The sequence below is a fragment of the Giraffa tippelskirchi genome, chromosome 6, assembly GCF_054371585.1.
Source record: "Giraffa tippelskirchi isolate mGirTip1 chromosome 6, T2T-mGirTip1v1.2.pri, whole genome shotgun sequence".
Taxonomy (NCBI): domain Eukaryota; kingdom Metazoa; phylum Chordata; class Mammalia; order Artiodactyla; family Giraffidae; genus Giraffa; species Giraffa tippelskirchi.
This window is the reverse complement of record NC_137280.1, coordinates 136,562,244-136,578,480: the sequence shown is the minus strand read 5'-3', so window position 1 is coordinate 136,578,480 and position 16,237 is coordinate 136,562,244. Positions and strand designations below refer to the sequence as shown.

Genomic DNA, 16,237 nt, shown 5'->3' with positions numbered 1-16,237 from the left:
CTTCTCTAAAACCAGCTTGAACATCTGGAAGTTCACGGTTCACATATTGCTGAAGCCTGGCTTGGAGAATTTTGAGCATTACTTTACTAGCGTGTGCTATGCTATGCTAAGTTGCTTCAGTCGTGCCCGACTCTGTGCGACCCCATAGAGGGCAGCTCACCAGGCTCCGCCGTCCCTAGGATTCTCCAGGCAAGAATACTGGAGTGGGTTGCCATTTCCTTCTCCAATGCATGAGAGTGAAAAGTGAAAGTGAAGTCGTCAGTCATGTCCGACTCTTAGCGACCCCATGGACTGTAGCCTACCAGGCTCCTCCATCCATGGGATTTTCCAGGCAAAGATGAGTGCAATTGTGCGGTAGTTTGAGCATTCTTGGGCATTGCCTTTCTTTGGGATTGGAACGAAAACTGACCTTTTCCAGTCCTGTGGCCACTGCTGAGTTTTCCAAATTTGCTGGCATATCGAGTGCAGCACTTTCACAGCATCATCTTTGAGGATTTGAAATAGCTCAACTGGAATTCCATCACCTCCACTAGCTTTTTTTTTTATTATAAATGAGCCCATATACCATGAATTGCTGGATGAGTCTATTGTCTTTTCTTACTCCCTCTCCCAAGGTGGCAGCTGAGGAAAGAAGCACAGATCACAGATGTGAAAAAAGGTTCATTAGAACCTTAATAGATGAAGCCAAAGAAGATGCAGATGCTGGGAAAGCGTTCACTATCATACACAGTTTTACTCGCACAGTTTCATCCTTTTTAGTTGCATAGGATTATCCCCACAGACTATCAATAGAGACAGCCTCCAAACCACTGAGTTATTATTATAAATCAGACATATGTTATTTTTTTTCCATATGGTACTTTAAAAGGGACAGAATTATGGTAGGAGCTGGAAAAACTGAATGAGTAAATATGGACAGTGAGGCATGCTAGAAGAGAAATGAACATAAACTTTCAAAAGTAGGAAAAAGAATTTTCAAAGCTGTACCCTTACTATAATGGTAAAAGTTTACTGAATGAATTTCAAGACACATGGGGGAAAAAGCCTCTTAGGACTTTAACAGAGGAATCACATTGAGCCTTTAAAACAATTGGTATAGAATAGCCATCTTGGAAATATCTAGTTTTCCAACCCATGAATTTGGTATGTCTCTCCATTTACCTAGATCTTCTTTAACTATGGTTGACAACTTTTTGTAATTTTTTTAAAAATCATTTTATATTGTAGTTGATTAACAAAGATGTGTTACAGAAAAGTGATTCAGTTACACATACACGTGTATCTATTCTTTTCCAAATTCTTTTCCCATTTAGGTTATTAAAGAGTATTGAACACACTATACACTAGGTCTTGTTGGTTATCTATTTTAAATATAGCAGTGTGTATAAGTCAATCCCAAACTCCCAATCTCTCTCTCCCCCGAGCCCTTTCAACCTGGGAACCGTAAATTCATTTTCTAAGTCTGTGAGTTTGTTTCTTTTTTGTAAATAAGTTCAATTGTATCATTTTGTTTAGATTCCACATATAAATGATATCATATGATATCTCTTTTTTCTGTCTTTCTTACTTCACTGGGTGTGATAATCTCTACATCCATTCATGTAGCTGCAAATGGCATTACTTCATTCTTGTTTGTGGCTGAGTAATATTCCATTGTATATATATACGACTTCTTGATCCATTTATCTGTTGATGGACACTTCGTTTGCTTCCATATGTTGGCTATCATAAATACCACTGCAGTGAACACTGGGATGCATGTATTTTTTAGAACTATGTTTCTCTTTCTGAATATATGCCCAGGAGTGGGATTGCTGGATCATATTATAGTTCTATTTTTAGTTTTTAAAGGAATCTCCATACTGTTTTCCATAGTGGCTGCACCAATTTACAGTAGGGGGGATATCCTTTTCTCCACACCCTCTCCAGTATTTACTGTTTGTAGACTTTTTGATGATGGCCATTCTGACTGGTGTAAGGTGATATCTCATTGTAGTTTTGATTTGCATTTCTCTAATAATTGCAGTGTTGAGCATCTTTTCTTGTGCCTCTTGGTCACCTGTATGTTTTCTTTGGAGAAATGTCTACTTAACTCTTCTCCCCGTTTTTTGATTTGGTTTGTTTGTTTGTTTGATATTCAACCTAATTTACAAATTCAGTTTGTAAATTTTGGAGATTAATCTGTTGTCAGTCACATCATTTGCAAATATTTTCTCCCATTCTGGGGTTGTATTTTTGCTTTGTTTCTGGGTTTCTTCGCTTTGCAAAAAGGCTTTTGAGTTTAATTGGGTCTCATTTGTATATTTTTGTTTGTTTCCAGTACTCAAAAAGACAGATCAAAAAAGATATTGCTGTGATTTATGATGAAGAGAGTTGAGCCTGTTTTCCACAGAGTTTTATAGTATCCAGGTTTATATTCAGGTCTCTAATCCATTTTGAGTTCACTTCTGTGTATGGTGTTAAATAATATTCTAATTTCATTTTTTTACATGTAGATGTCAGATTTTCCCAGGACCACTTATTAAAGACTATCTTTTCTCCATTGTAGTCTTTTGTTTCTCCACCAAAAAAAATTGTTCTAGTGAAAAATTTGTTCTGTGAAAGAAAAATGCAATTGGTAATCTGATACGGATTCCAATGAATCTGTAGATTGCCTTGGGTAGTATATTCATTTGGATAATATTGATTCTTCTGATCCAAGAACATGGTATATCTTTCCATCTATTTCTTCCATCTTCATTTCTTTCATCAATATTTTATAGTTTTTGGAATACAGGTCTTTTGGCTCTTTAGGTTTATTCCTAGGTGTTTTATTCTTTTTGATGTAATGGTAAATGAAATTGCCTCTTTCATTTCTCTTTCTGATCTTTCACTGTTAATGTATAGAAATGTTCATTTTCTGTGTGTTAGTTTTGTATCCTGCAACTTTACCAAACTCATTGATGAGCTCTAGTGTTTTCTCACAGTATCTTTAGGATGTTCTATGTATAATATCATGTCATTTGCAAACAGGAACAATTTTACTTCTTTTCCAATCTGGATTCCTTTTACTTATTTTTCTTTTCTAATTGCCATGGGTAGGCCTTCCAAAAACTATGTTGAATAAAAGTGGAGAGAGTGGACATCCTTGTCTTGTTGTCGATCTTAGAGGAAATGCTTTCAGCCTTCCACTCTTGAATATTATGTTAGCAGTAGCTTTGTCATATATGGCCCTTATTATGTTGAGGTAGCTTACCTCTATGCCAACTTTCTGGAGAGTTTTTATCATAAACGGATGCTGATTTTTGTCAAAAACTTTTTCTGCATCTATTGAGATATCATATGGTTTTTATTCTTTAATTTATTAATGGGGTACATCACACTGATTGATTTGCAGATATTTAAAAAATCCTTGCATCCCTTGGGTAAATCCTACTTGATCATGGTGTATGATCATTTTAAAATATTGTTGGATTTGGATTGCTAGCATTTTGTTGAGAATTTTTGCATCTATATTCATCAGTGATATTGGCTTGTAATTTTCTCTTTTTGTGCTGTCTTTGTCTAGTTTTGGAATCAGGATGGCAGAGGCCTCACAGAATAACTTTGGGGAGTGTTCCTTCTTTTGAAATTTTTGGGAAAATTTTCAGAAGGATAGGTGTTAATTCTTCTCTAAATATTTAATACAATTTGCCTGTGAAACCATCTGGTCTTGGATTTTTGTTTGCTGGGAGTTTTTAAATCACCATTTCAATTTCAGTACTTGTAATTGGTTTGTTCACATTTTCTATTTCTTGTGGGTCCAGTCTTAGAAGTTTATACATTTCTAAGAATTTGTCTATTTCTTCTAGACTGTCTATATTTGGGGACATAGAGTTACTTGTAGTAGTCTCTTATGATCTTTTGTATTTCTGTGGTGTCTGTTGTAACTTCTTTTTCATTTCTAATTTTATTGATTTGAGCCCTCTCCCTCTTTTTCTTGATGGGTCTGATTTAAAGTTTATCAATTTGGTTTATTTTTTCCAAGAACGAGCTTTTAGTTTCATTGGTCTTTTCCAGTGTTTTCTTCATCTCTATATTTCATTTATTGCTGCTCTTATCTTTATGATTTCTTTCCTTCTACTAACTTTGGGTTTTGTTTGCTTTTCTCGACTTGTTTTGGTGTAAGATTAAGCTGTTTGAGATTTTTCTTTTCCCTGAGATAACACTGTATCACTATAAACTCCCCTGTTGGAACTGCTTCTGCTGAGTCCCATGGATCATTGTGCTTTTGTTTTCATTTGTCTCTAGGTATTGTTTTTTATTTCCTTTTCAATTTCTTCAGTGATCCATTGGTTGTTTGCTAGCATATTGTTTAGCCTCCACATATTTGTGTTTTTACAGTTTTTTTTCTTTATAATTTATTTGTTTATTTGAGAATTGTTTTATTCAACAGACTTTTTGAGGGCTCAAGCCCAGGAGACAGCCTCTCAGATAGTTCTGAGGTACTGTTCTGAAGGATATACAAAAATTTTGCAACAAAAGCAGGTAGTCAGAACATCAAAAGTTTACTATTCGAGAAAACCAAGCATCTCACATGAATGAATTTAGCTTTTTTCTGTGTAGTGGAAGAAGCAAGAATCTGGGGTCAATGAAATCATTACTTTGCTATGCACCTTAGCTACCCAATGCCAGTATCTTGTTCTTTTCCATTCTGAATCCCCTCAGGGTACACCACTGGGAGTGTCTGCAGTGGCTAAAGGCTTGGCAATAGTCAGCCCATTGGTCTCCATACCGGAGTCCCTCAGGGCCCACCAACCAGGCCACAGTACTGGCTGATGGCTAGACAGCTGCAGCATCCTTTGTTGACAGGGCAGCAAATTTTTCATTCTCAGCTACAAAGGACATTGAGCTTCAGTTGTCTCCAAGCCAGGTTCCTCCAGGTGGTTCCTCTGCCCATTAAGAGGGTCAGCAGGCCTGTGGCCTTGGGTCTGGAAAAATAAAAAGCAATCAAGTTTTGAGAAAATAATATATAGGAGACTCTTCATGACCTTGAGGTGAGCAGGTAGCAAAGTATTCTTAAACAGGACTCACACAGGACTAATTATAATAAAAAATAAATTGAACTTAATTAATATTTGGCTACAGGTTTTTTTAAATTATCTATTTATTAAAAAAAATGAAAATTGCTCTTTAAAAAGAGACAGTGACAATAAGATGGTAATGGTGTATTTTCTATCACAGCACACCCGACTCATACTCCTCTACCTTCTCTCGTTCCCCAATGATTGCCCAGAAAAGAATTTTTGTACAACAACCATACTTGTCATTGACAGGTTAACTGGTTTGGTGATATTTTATAAGCAAAAGAATATTCACATTTAGAAAAATAATTAGATTACAGTTTCCTTGATGCCATGGACTAGCTTAGACTTATCCAGGTAATTAATCTGACTTGATCATCGGTAAGAGTCGTAACAGACTTAATCTGCAAGACTCCAGAGAGAAACAAGGCTCAATGAGAAATCAAAGTGAGTAGCACTAGAATCTTAGAAGGGCCTGGAATCTAACTTAAAACAGCTCTCAAACCAATTAGTGTCACGTATGGTCATGGTTTAGAAGAGGTAAGGTAACTGGGAATAGAAGCAGCAGGATGAAACCTACTGGCAGAAAATCACATTTTCTCATAGTGTGTAAAAAAAAAGTGAGGGGATCACACAATCACAAGACCAAGAATTAGAGAAGGGCATTTAAGGGCAGAGGAAATGGCACATTCTGTGGCATGAATGATGGAATGATGGAATACTCAATGTCCTGCATTAAGAGGGGGAAAACAGTATGAGTGATGATTTGAAAGTAATCAGTGGTAATAGGAGAGATTTAAAAGAGCAAACTGAATTGCTGGCTTAGAAAAGGGTTTTTGTAATGTACTAATGTTTCAGATGTCGTTCTGTAGGTAAAGCTTTTTGAGTAGGCAATTAACACTTCTAATTTTCAGAATTTGATAACTCTAAAAATGCAAAAAAATATATAAAATAAGTAGATATTGAATTTGGAGCCTTTTTTTAATTGGCAAAAAGTACATGCTCATTGTAAATAATCAAACAAGATGTTGATGTATTAAGAAAAGGGGATATTATCCACCATTCTCCCCTAACCCCAAGCAGTTCTTCTTGGATGTGTTGCTAATCACTCAGTCATGTCCTACTCTTTGTGACCCCATGGACTGTAGCCCGCCAGGCTCCTCTGTCCATTAGCATTCTCCAGGCAAGAATACTGGAGTGGGTTGACATGCCCTCTCCTCTAGGGGATCTTCCCAACCCAGGAATACAACCCTGGTCTCCCACATTGCAGGCAACTTCTTTACCATCTGAGACACCTAACCAGTGTTAATAATTTGGTATTTATCATGTTATACCTTTATCTACAGTCAAAACATAGAAAAACATATGCATGTGTACACATACAATTTTATAAAAATAGGATAATGCTATAGGCATTGCCCCTGAATTTGTTTATCTAAATTCAAAAGTTATTGCTTCATAGTAATTATAAAGAGTGATAATGTAAAAAAAAAAAAAAAATTACCATATGTGCCTGGTCCTCTTTTAACAATTTTATTGGCAGTATTTCATTTAACCCTCATTATAATCATGTGGTGCTATTATTTTCTCTATTTAAAGATAAGAAAGTTGAAACTCGGAGAGGTTAAAGAACTCGCCTAAGGTCAGATCACCCAGCCATGTTAAGATCAATGTCAGTGAGTGTCCTGCATGTATTTTATTCTAAGAGTTTTATAATTTCCAGTCTTATGTTTAGGTCTTTAATCCACTTTGAGTTTATTTTTGTATGTGGAGTGAGAAAAGGTTCTAGTTTCACTCTCTTACATGTAGCTGACCATATTTCCCAACAGCACTTATTGAAGACACTGTCTTTTCCCTATTGTATATTCATGCTCCCTTTGTGGTAGAGTAATTGGCCAAATGTGGGATTCTTTCTGGGTTCTATTCTGTTCCATTGATCTGTGTGTTTCTCTTTGTGCCATTTCATACTGTTATAATTACTGTAGTTTTGTAGTATAGTCAGAAGTTAGGGAGTGTAATACCTCTAGCTTTGATCTTTGTTCTGAAGATTGCTTTGACTATTCAGGGTCTTTTGTGGTCCAACACAAATGTTGGTATGATTTGTTCAAATTCTGTGAAAAATGTCATGAGTGTTTTGATAGGGACTGCATTAAATCTATAGATAGTAAAGATAGTTTTTTAGCTTTATTTATATTTTAATCAGTGGAAAATTGCTTTACAATTTTGTGTTGGTTTCCACAGTAAAACAATGTGAATCAGTTGTAAGTGTGTGTGTGTGTGTGTGTGTGTGTGTGTGTGTGTATCGCTTCTCTCCCTCCCGTCCCAGGATATTTTAACAATACTAATTCTTCCAATCCATGAAAACAGAATATTTTTCCATTTCTTTGTGTCATCTTCAATTTATTTTAGCAGTGTCTTACAGTTTTTGAGTATTCCTACATATACTCTTTTTTATTTGATCATAATCAAATCCTTTTCATTTGATTATAAATGAAATTGTTTTCTTTCTGATAGTTCATTATTACTCTGTAGAAAAGTAACAGATTTCTATATATTGTATCCTGAAACTTAGCTGAGTTTATTTATTCTAAAGCTTTTTTGGTGGCGAATTTAGGGTTTTCTAAATATATTATACATCATGTCATCTGCAAAGAGTGACAATTTTACTTCTTCCCTTCCAATTTGTATGCCTTTTATTTCTTTTACTTGCCTAGTTGCTGTGACTAGGACTTATAATATTATGTTAAATAGAAGTGATGGTAATGGTCATCTTTGTCTTATTGATGAATTCAGAGGAAAGGCTTTCCAGCCTTTCACCATTGAGTATGATGTTGGCTGTGGGTTTGTTTTAAAAGGATTTAATATGTTGAGATATGTTCCCTCTATATGCACTTTGGTGAGAATTTTTAGCATGGATTGATGTTGAATTTTGTCAAATGCTTTTCCTCATACATTGAGGAAATTATGTGTTTTTTATCCTTCCTTTTGTTAATGTAGTGTATCGCATTGATTGATTTTGCATGCGTTAAGACATCCTTGTGGACCTGCAATAAATCCCACTTGATCATGGTATAGGATCCTATTTATGCATTGTGGAATTCTCTCTTCTAATACTTTGCTGAGGATTTTTGTGTCTGTGTTCATCCAGGATTATTGTTGTTCATTCCCCTCAGTCATCTCCAGCTTTTGCGACTCCATGGACTGCAGTATGCCAGGCTTCCCTGTCCTTCGCCAACTCCCAGAATTTGCTAAACTCATGTCCATTGAATCAGTGATGCCATGCAACCATCTCATCCTCTGTCGTCTCCTTCTCCTCCTGCCTTCAATCTTTTTAGGCATCAGGGTCTTTTCCAATGAGTTGCATCTTTGCATCAGGTGGCCAAAGTACTGGAGCTTCAGCTTCAGCATCAGTCCTTCCAATGAATATTCAGGATTGATTTCTTTTAGGATTGACTGGTTTGATCTCCCTGCAGTCCAGGGGACTCTCAAGGGTCTTCTCCAGCATCACCATTCGAAGGCATCAATTCTTTGGTGCTCAGCCTTTTTTATGGTCCAACTCTCACATCCATACATGACTAATGGGAAAAATCATAGCTTTGACTATACAGACCTTTGTCAGAAAAGTAATGTCTTGGTTTTTAATATGCTGTCTAGGCTGGTCATAGCTTTTCTTCCAAGGAGCAAGCATCTTTTAATTTCATGGCTGCAGTCACCATCTTCAGTGATTTTGGAGCCCAAGAAAATAAAGTCTGTCACTGTTTCCATTGTTTCCCCATCTGTTTCTCATGAAGTAATGGGACCAGATGCCATGATCTTCATTTTTTGAATGTTGAGATTTAAGCCAGCTCTTCCACTCTTCTGTTTCACCTTCATCAAGAGACTCTAGTTCCTCTTCAATTTCTGCCATTAGGGTACTGTCATTTGCATATCTGAGATTATTGATATTTCTCTCGGCAATCTTGATTTCAGCTTGTGCTTCATCCAGCCTGGCATTTCACATGATGCAGTCAAACAAGCAGGGTAACAATATACAGCCTTGACGTATTCCTTTCTCCATTTGGAACCAGTCTGTTGTTCCATGTCTGGTTCTAACTGTTGCTTCTTGACCTGCATACAAGATTTCTCAGGAGGTAGGTAAGGTGGTCTGGTATGCCCTTCTCTAAGAATTTTCCACAATCTGTTGTTATCCACACAGTCAAAGGCTTTAGCGTAGTCAGAGATGTTTTTCTGGAATTCTCTTGCTTGTTCTGTGATCCCACAGATGTTGGCAACTTGATCACTGGTTCCTCTGCCTCTTCTAAATCCAGCTTGTACATATGAAAGTTCTTGGTTCACATACTAGTGAAACCTAGCTTGAAGGATTTTGAGCATGACCTTGCTAGCGTATGAAATGAGTGCAATGGTGTGGCAGTTTGAACATTCTTTGGCATTGCCTTTCTTTGGGATTGCAATGAAAACTGACCTTTTCCAATCCTGTGGCCACTGCTGAGTTTTCCAAATTTGCTGGCATATTGAGTGCAGCACTTTCACAGCATCATCTTTGAGGATTTGAAATAGCTCAACTGGAATTCCATTCCCTCCACTAGCTTTGTTCATAGTGATGCTTCCTAAGTAAGGCCTACTTGACTTCACACTCCAGGACGTCTGGCTCTTGGTGAGTGATCACACTATCATGGTTATCTGATCATGAAGATGATTTTTGTACAGTTCTGTGTACCTTGCCACCTCTTCTTAATATCTTCTGCTTCTGTTAGGTCCATACCATTTCTGTCCTTTATTGTGCCCATCTTTGCATGAAATATTGCCTTGGTATCTCTAATTTTCTTGAAGAGATCTCTAGTCTTTCCCATTCTATTGTTTTCCTCTATTTTTTTGCATTGTTCTCTTAAAAGGTTTTCTTATCTCTCCTTGCTGTTCTTTGGAACTCTGCATTCAGATGGGTATATCTTTCCTTTTCTTCTTTGCCTTTTGCTTGTCTTCTTTTCTCAACTATTTGTAAGGCCTCATCAGACAACCATTTTACCTTTTTGCATTTCTTTTTCTTGGAAATTGTTTTGGTCACCACCTCCTGTACAATGTTGAGAACCTCTGTCAATAGTTGTTCAGCACTCTGTCTATCATATCTAATCTCTTGAATCTATTTGTCACGTCCACTGTATAATCGTAAGGGATTTGGTTTAGGCCATACCTGAATGGCCTAGTGGCTGTTCCTACTTTCTTCAGTCTAAGTCTGAATTTTGCAATAAATAATTCATAATCGGAGCCACAGTCAGCTCTCAGTCTTGTTTGCTGACTGTATAGGGCTTCATCTTTGGCTACAAAGAATATAATCAATGTGATTTCGGTATTGACCATCTGACGATGTCCATGTATAGAGTCATCTCTTGTGTTGTTGGATGAAGGTGTTTGCTATAACCAGTGTGTTCTCTTGGCAAAACTTTTGCAAGGATATTGACCTATTATTTTCTTTGTTTGTAGTGTGTTGGTCTGGGTTTGATACTAGGGTAATAATGAGTAGAATGAGTTTGGACTTATTTCCTCGTCTTCAATTTCTTGAAATGGTTCATGAAGGATAGGTATTGACTCTTTAAATGTTTGCTAGAATTCGATTGTGAAGCCATCTGATCCTGCACTTTCGTTTGTTGTGATTTTTTTTATTACTGATTCAATTGAAATACTACTAATTAGTCTGTTGACATTTTCTCTTTCTTTGTGATTCAGTCTTAGAAAACTGTATGTTTCTAGGATTTATTTGTTTCTTCTAGGCTCTCCAACATGTTGGTGTGTAACTGCTCATAGTTCTCTGCTTTGATTGTTAATATATTTGTTATATTGGATATAACTTTAACTGTTTAATTTCTATTTTTCTTTGAGACTTCTCTCTTTTTCTCTTAATGAGTCTAGCTAAAGGTCTATCAATTTTGTTTATCTTTTCCAAGACCAGCTGTTACGTCTATTGACCTTTTACATTTTTTTTTCTTTTGGGAGGGGGAAAAAGGCATCTTATGTTTTATTTCCTCTCTGATCTTTATTATTTCCTTCCTTCTGCTGACTTTGGGCTTTGTTTGGTCTCCTTTTTTTCTAATTCCTTTAAATAGAAAGTTAGGTTATTAATTTGAGATTTGTCTTGTTTCTTGAGGTAACCCTTTATCACTATAAACTTATATCTTAGAACTACATTTGCTGAGCTCTATAGGTTTGGGGAAATTTTGTGTCTATTTTCATTTGTCTCAGGGTATCTGATTTCCTCTTTGATTTCTTCAGTGACCCATTGTTTTTTTAGTGGCATGTTGTTTAAGTCTCCACGTGTTTTGGGTTCTTCCCCTATTTTTCTTCCTGTAATTGATTTCTAGTTTCATATCATTATGGTCAACAAAGATGTTTAATATAATTTCAATCTTCTTAAATTTATTAAGACTTGATTTCTGGCCCAGCATGTGCTCTATCCTGGAGAAAATTCTATGTGCACTTGAAAATAATGTATGTTCTGCTGATTTGGGGTGTATTGTATCAGTTCAGTTCAGTTCAGTCGCTCAGTCGTGTCCGACTCTTTGCGACTGCATGAATCGCAGCACGCCAGGCCTCCCTGCCTGTCATCAACTCCCGGAGTCTGCCCAAACCCATGTCCATCGAGTTGGTGATATCTATTAAGTCTATCTTGTCTCATATGTTTTTGAAGGCCACTGTTTCCTTATTGATTTTCTGTCTGGATGATCTATCCATTGATGTAAAAGTCCTGTACTACTAATGTGTTACTGTCAATTTCTCCTAGTATGTAAGTTCACATTTGCTTTATATATTTAGGCTCTTATATCAGGGGCATAGGTTCACAAAAGTAATACCTTCTTCTTGGACTGACTCCTTTATCATCATATAATGATCTTCTTTGTCTTTTGTTGTAGGCTTTGTGTTAAAGTCTATTTTGTCTGACATAAATATTGCTACCTCAGGTTTCTTTTTATTTCCATTTACATGGAATATCTTTTTACATCTCTTCACTTTCAGCCTGTGTGTCTTTAGCTGTGAAGTGAGACTTTACAGACAACATACAGCTGGGTGTTACTTTTTATCCATTCATGCACCCTATACTTTTTGATTGGAGTATTTATTCCACTGACATTTAAAGTGATTATTCATAGTTATGTGATTTCGCCATTTTGTTACTTATTTCTCACTGTTTTTTGTGGTTCTTCTCTGTTCTTCTTTTAGCCTCTTCCCTATATAGATTGATGATTTTCTTTAGATTTGTATTTGGGTTCCTATCTCAGTGTTTGGTGTGTGTGTGTGTGTGCATCTATTGTAGGTTTTTGAATGGTAGTGACAAAAAGGTTTATATATATATATATAAATAAATCTCAACCTGTTACTATCTGCTTGCTTTAAATAAGTTCAAACACATTCTAAAAGTACTACATCTTTACCATGTTTTAGGTTTTAGCATTATATTTTACATCTTTACAGCTATCCCTTAAGTGTTTACTATAGTTATATTTGATTTTACAATTTTTTGTGTTTTAACCTTTATAATAGCTTAACTGCCTTTACTATATATTTACCTTTACCAGTGAGATCATTGTCCTTCATATATTTTTCTTACAGCTTGTTATAGCCTTTTCCTTTTTGCTTCAAGAAGATCTTTTCCATTTCCTGTAAGGCCTAAAAGTGGCGATGAACTCTTACTTTTTGCTTGTCTGGGAAACTCTTCATCTTTCAATTCTGATTGAAAACCATGCTGAGCAGAGTATCTTGGTTGCAGATTTTTTCCTTTCATCACTTTAAATATATCATGCCACTCCTTTCTGGCCTGCAAAATTTCTGCTGAAAAATCAGCCAATAGTCTTATGTTGGTTCCCTTGTATGTGGCTCTTTGCTTTTTCTTGCCACCTTTAAAAGTCTCTAACTTTTGCCCTTTCAATTATGCTATGTCTTGGTGTGGGTCTCCTTAGGTTAACCTTGTTTGAGACTCTCTATGCTTCCTGAACCTGGATATCTGTTTCCTCCTTCATGCTAGGGAAGTTTTCAGCTGTAATTTCATCAAATACATTTTCTGCCCCTTTCTTTTCTTCTTCTGTGAACCATATAATATAGATGTTAGTATGACTGATGTTGTCCCTAGAGTCCCTTAAATTATCTTTTTTCTCTCTCTTCTATTTGGGTGATTTCTGCTATTTTGTTTTTGGGCTGTTCATGCATTCTTCTGTGTCACATAATCTGCTGTGAAGTCCTAGTATGCTTTTCATTTTAATTCTTTTATTCTTCTGCTCTGATTGCTTATTGTTTCAAGTTAAGTTTCCGATTTCTTTAAGTTCTCATTGTGTGGTTGTATTCACTTCCTGAGTTCACTGTATATTTTTATGCCTATTGACCTCTTTATTAGGTAAGTTCAGTTGCTCAATCGTGTCCGACTCTTTGCAACTCCAGGCCTCCCTGTCCATCACCAATTAAGTAAATTATTTATTTCTAATTCATTAGGTTTTCTCTCTCATTTTATCTTGGTTTTCCTCTGGAAGATATTCCTCTGCTTCTCAGGTTGTTGGGCTTTCTCTGTCTGTATGATATAAGGTAAAACAGTTACCTATCCTGATCCTGAAGATGTGTCCTTGTATGGGAGTGTCCCTATGCAATCTCGTGAGCCTAGTGGGTTTTGGTGAGAAAGCTGCACCTGAAGTGAGCATGGGCTGTATTTCATTGCTGGAGGTGTGCTGATGATGCCACTTGGTGGGGATGGTGTATGGCTGAGATCAGAGGGGCTAACACAGGAGCCTGGTGTGAACCAGGGGTGTTTGATGGTGGCCACTGCCCGTTGGGGAGTGAGGTCAGGGCCTGAGGGGCTGGAACAGGAGCCCTGAGGGAGTCTGGCTTCTCCATAGGGTGGTGGTGGGGGGTCTCAGACTTGACTGAGGATGGGGCTGGAGATAAGCCATCTCTGCTGCTCCCCTATGTAGTGATGTCTCTGCCTTGATTAGGGGTGGGATTGGGTCCTAAGGTATGAGAACAACAGTTCCAAGTAAGCTATGTTTCTCCTCAGTATGTGCTGTGACCTGGGTTGGATCCTTGGGTCAGAAAGATCCCCTGGAAGAGGGCACAGCCACCCACTTCAGTATTCTTGCCTGGAGAATCCCACGGCAGGTTACAGTCCACGGGATTGCAAAGAGTTGGACTCGATGGAGCCGCTAACACTTTCACTTGTCAGTGGCTGTGGTGGCACTGCCGTGTCTCTACCTTGGTCAGGAACAGTGCCAGAGCAGGAGGCGTCGAAGCAGGACTGAGCCTGGTGCAGACTGTAGGGTGGGCTGGGGGGTTCTGGCAGGACCACCAGAACAGGTGGGCAGTTTTCAATCTGCTGCCTTGTTCTAGGACTGGGAGCAACAAGTGTATGTGTGCACTCTTAGGAATCTTGGTTGCCTACATCCCTTTGGTAAGCCCCAAGGAGTCTCCTTCCCAGGGCTGGGATGCCCAACATGGGGCTTGAACCTCTTGCCTTTTAGGGAGGATGTGAGAGTCTACGATAACCCCCTCCTCTTCTAGGTCTCCCACCAGGGGATCTTTTCCAAGATCACTTCTCTCCTCCTGCCATACTCTGTAAAGAACCATATAATCTTGGTTGTAGAAGAGCTCTTCTGCTAGTCATCAGGTTGTTCTCAGAGAAAGATGCCCTGCAAGTAGTTGTAGTTTTGATGTGTTCATGGTGGAGAGGAGGTGTGTTGGTAAGCTCTGGATCCCCTATTCCACCACCTTGATCCTGCCTCAGTTTCAAATCATCTCCTCTGTTATTGAGATAGGGGAAGAAGTTTGGAAAGTGCTTGGCTGCCTTTCTTGATCTGTTGTCTTGAGATCTGCACGTGGGCATATATACATACACATATGTACATTGCACATGTGCTACTCCTCCTGTGTAGGCTTTGGCTTTAACCCAAGCACATCAGTGCTGTTGAAACAGCCTGCAATGTTTGTGCTACTCGGCATGTGACTGGGTAGTAAAGAATCTGCCTGCAATGCAGGAGACCTGGGTTCCACTCCTGGGTAAGGAAGATCCCCTGGAGGAGGGCATGGCAACCCACTCTAGTATTCTTGCCTGGAGAATCCCCATGGACAGAGGAACCTGGTAGGCTACAGTCCATGGGATGTATGAAGGAATTAGAAATTGTACTTTGTAACCAGAACCTAGGGCTCCTTCTCCTATCCAACTTTATTAGGATTCTGCTAATATTCAGGGTCTAGTCTTGTATCTGTGTTTTTTCTCCACTGGTCCTGAACTTGGTCCCCTGCCACATCATCAATTATTGAACAAAACCAAAGAGTGGGATACTGAATTCGATGCTCATTCAGTGCAGGAGATGGCCAATTAACCTTCCAGCACAGGTGAAAGCTGTTGGCCCATGAGGAGTGAGAACTATTCAGAAGAAATGGATGAATAGAGAAAGCACATAAGGAGACATAATAGAGGGTCTAAAATTCATGATTAAATTGTTTTGAATATATTCTCTGAGCTACTAGAAGACAGGAAAGCTCTACGCTAATGCATATTTTGAAATGCGTATGCATTTACTGATCCATTTTTATGCTAAACTGACAGCTACTGAAATTTGTAGGTAATCTAGCAATGGTTGATTGTTGTCATCTTCTCTTTCCTGTATCATGGGCCTTTCTTGGCACTCAAGGAAGGATATCTTGCTGTGGCATTTAGGGAAGTGAAAGAGAGGGCATTGGTGCAGGAATCTGAAAATAAATTGCTGTGATCCTGCAGCTGTATAAAACTGTCTTAAGCAATATTCCCATGGGGCCCATGGATAAAATACTGGCTTTAAACAGTGCCTTGTGAATAGGTCCACGATTCTAAATTATGTCTGGGTTTAGCCACTTGTTACAGAGGTAAGATGGATGCCTAGGAATAAACCCTGCCATCTGAAGCCCTCCAGAATGTGGACAGAGATGAAACATGTTGATGGAGGGCCATACTTCAGACTGATACATTAAAAATGGATTAGCTGGAGAGGTAGTGATTCTTGGTAGAACTTGGCCTATGTTGTTCCCTTGTTGCCCTTGGAAAAAGGGAGACGCCCCAAGCTGTGCCAGTGGCGCAGAAACGATGGAGCTGAGCTAAGCTAGAAATATTAATATCACTCCTAGTCCCATCTCTGTAAATGGTAAATCAATAGCTTGTGACATATAAATATATAAAACGTATCTTCTCA

The 16,237-nt window shown here is 38.0% G+C and overlaps 1 protein-coding gene across 1 annotated transcript in view; it reads right to left on the bottom strand.

Annotated features, from left to right (window-relative positions):
- Positions 1-4,507: 4,507 nt before the first annotated feature.
- LOC145508724 (uncharacterized) overlaps positions 4,508-16,237 on the bottom strand; it is an 885,448-nt gene continuing 873,718 nt past the window's right edge. The window contains exon 5 of the transcript XR_014055562.1: positions 4,508-4,949. The gene's annotated coding sequence lies outside the window, so the exon portion shown is untranslated. The remainder of the gene's footprint in view (positions 4,950-16,237) is intronic.